Below are 3,250 nucleotides of genomic sequence, written 5' to 3'. Positions count from 1 at the left end.
TTCATACCATAAAAATTATGTCTAAGACATTTTGTCGAAAAATGAATAGTTTCGGAAATAATTGTTTGCTTCCATACTTTTTCCCCACCCTGTATATATACATATATAATGACAGAAAAAAACTTCCCTTATTTTTGGACATATTTTCATGAAAATTCTGTTATTTATTGAATTTTCCTTCATTTCACATCCGCCATTTTTTTATTCAAAAAAATTACAGATTTATTATTTTCGATGTGCAATACATACGCAAACACATAATAACATTTTTGCGTAAATACTTGCACGATTTGTTACGAATTCATTCGCTATCGTATTTTTTGCTCATTTTATTGGATCGGCCATTCCTAATTCGGACCGTAATCAAAATTTACGCACAACAGGCTTATATCTCATTCAATTTCGAACAAATTAAAAAAAAAACTTTAAAATCGGTTAAGAATTAGAGCGTCGGACGAATTTTGTCCACAAAAGGAGCCTTTCCGCCCACTGTGCGCCGCGAGCCGCTAAACTCGAACGGCGCGGTGCACCTGCTAGGTCATTCCCGCTCCTCGCGGCCCGCGCGCCGTGCGCTCGGTTGGCGGTATCTTCGGCTATAGTAGATCGGGTGGACGGGCGTATTCGGCTATCTTTAAACGTTAATATCTCGTTAACTATTGCTGATACCGCAAAATGGTACAGGACTTTTCGATTCAGTATAGTCTGTTCTACCCACGCACGAAACATTTGTTGGTAATTTCTAGACACCCTATGTGAGTACGTATGTACACTGCCCGTCATTGATCGCCCTGCTGTCCTAGCAGTAGCTCTTAACTTCTCTATAATTACATTATAATCAGATCGCTTATTAAAATTTGTAACTTGAAATAACTTTAGTTATTAATTTTAATAAGCGATCCGATTATAATCAAATTATATCAAAGTTAGAGCTACTGCTAGGGCGGCAGGGACACGCGAATCAATGACGGGCAATGTACATACATATTTGATACATATGTGATACATTCTCCATTATAATTTGTGATTTGTCAATTGTATAAACTCTTTTATCTTAATAAATACTACTCCAAATGCAAAATAATTAACAAGTTAAATTTATTTTTGTGATATTCTGAAACACAGATGTAGAAATTGTTATGCAAATTTTTGTCAGACTGTCTATAATATACGGAATAAGAAGAGTAAGAAATTTACTAATCACAGTCGAGAAGAATAATCGACTGTGATTTGTCAATTTCTTACTCTTCTTACTTCGTGTATTGTAGATCAGGCCTGTCCAACACTGCTCGTGAGTCGAAAACGCTTCCAGCTCTCCGTCATCTCGATAGAGCGAGACGGAGAGAAATTAACAAAGGATAGGCGGCAGGACTCCGCCTGAATTCAGATCTTTCCGAGAGTCATAGAATGAAGAAACCGAGTGAAAACCCATTTCTCAAAATAAATTATAGTAGCTGTTTTTTATTTTGTTTATTATGCTCGCCAGTGACATCCAAAAATTACAATAAAATTAAACGTTTCTACCTTTAATCTGTTCATCACAAGTTGTTGTAAAAATCACTGTCGACGCCAAATTAAAGGTAGAAACGTTTGATTAAATTTTATTGTAATTTTTGTGTAACACTGGCGAGCTTAATAAACAAAATAAACAAACAACTACTATAATTGTATTTTGAGAAATGGGTTCTCCCTCGGCTTCTTCATTCTATAACTCGGATTGAATTGAGGCGGAGCCCTGCCGCCTATCCTTTGTTATTTTCGCTCCGTCTCGCTGTGCCAAGATGACTGAGAGATGGAGGCGTTTTCGACTCACGAGCAAAGTGTCGGACAGGCCTGTGATCTAACATATTTCCATACTTTCATAACAGATAACTTCTCTGTTAACGATTCATTAAAGAATAAATGTCAATGCGTGGTTTAAATTTAAAACGGAAAATTAAAGGGTATACACCACGCAAGATATTAGTAACTGATATTTTATATTTCAAATAATAATTAAATAAACGTTACGGCCTTAAATTAGGCCATCTTCAGTAGCACAATAATTCTTAACATAATTTAACGCATTAGTACAACGTAAAAGCCGTAAATTTGAGTTTTAACGTTATACTATTTTTAACTTATTAATTACGCAGGTAATGTTTGTTACAAATTTATTATATATGATTAAAAGTGAGTTCCCCTAATAAATACTGATGACAGACAAAAGTGTCCAGTTATATGATCCAGAGGAATGAATGTCTATCATTACAATCAATCCGATAGTTCAAACGTTCGTCATTAATAGTAAATTGCACACAAAATTTCCAAATTGCAGCATGAATGTTTTTAAATAAATTACAATAATTCATGAGTCAAGTTATATAATAAATATAATACCTGTGTGTTTCCAACAAATTATGTAGAATAATATCGAGATATGATGACTTGTTGTAACAAACTACTTGTAAGATGTTCTGTTAACTGTCATCATGATAGACAACCTTATATACAAAATCTGTAGAGAAGATCAAGGAGAGGTTCAATCTGGAGTTATATATATATATATATGTGTGTGTGTTTGTGGGGAAAGTTATATTGAGTAAAAGAAAGTATGACTGTAGTAATCGTTTAGTATCATCCTGTTTGTTTAATTCATCAATTAGTTTTTTAATGAACATCATTTCAGATGTGGATCTCAAAAAAGTCACATCTGAAGAGATATTTATTAAAAAACAAATTGATGGATTGAACAGAGTGATACTGAACGATTACAAGAAAGATCATACTTTCCTTTACTCAATATAACTTCCCCCACATATATACAGGGTGACCCATTTTAATTTAGACAGCCAAATAACTCGAAACATCGCGTTTAAATAAAAAAATGTTTGAAACAAAAATTGTTGGATAAGAAGGGACTGATTGAACTATGACCTTGACATTGACCTTGACCTTCATTTTCAAGGTTATTTGAAGGTCTACTTTCAATTTTCAAATAGAAACCCATATTTTTGATCCCGGATTTTGAAAGAGCTCAATATTTTACGTCCAGATGAACTTTCATGTATGGATCAAAGTTGACCATAGAGGTCATTTCAAAGATAAATTCCTAATCGAAGCAGAAAGCCAAAGAATCTTTATTTTTCCCGGATAGTGTTTTTGAGAAAAATTGTTGGATGTCGAGGGGAGACCAAACCATGACCCTGACAATGTCCTTGAACCTATATTTTTATGATAACTTTCGGTTATAAATGGCTTTTTCCACGTGCGC

This window comes from Trachymyrmex cornetzi, unplaced genomic scaffold, assembly GCF_001594075.2.
Source record: "Trachymyrmex cornetzi isolate Tcor2-1 unplaced genomic scaffold, Tcor1.1 scaffold608, whole genome shotgun sequence".
NCBI classification, from domain to species: domain Eukaryota; kingdom Metazoa; phylum Arthropoda; class Insecta; order Hymenoptera; family Formicidae; genus Trachymyrmex; species Trachymyrmex cornetzi.
The sequence above is the reverse complement of the archived record's forward strand: the minus strand, read 5'-3'. Positions refer to the sequence as shown.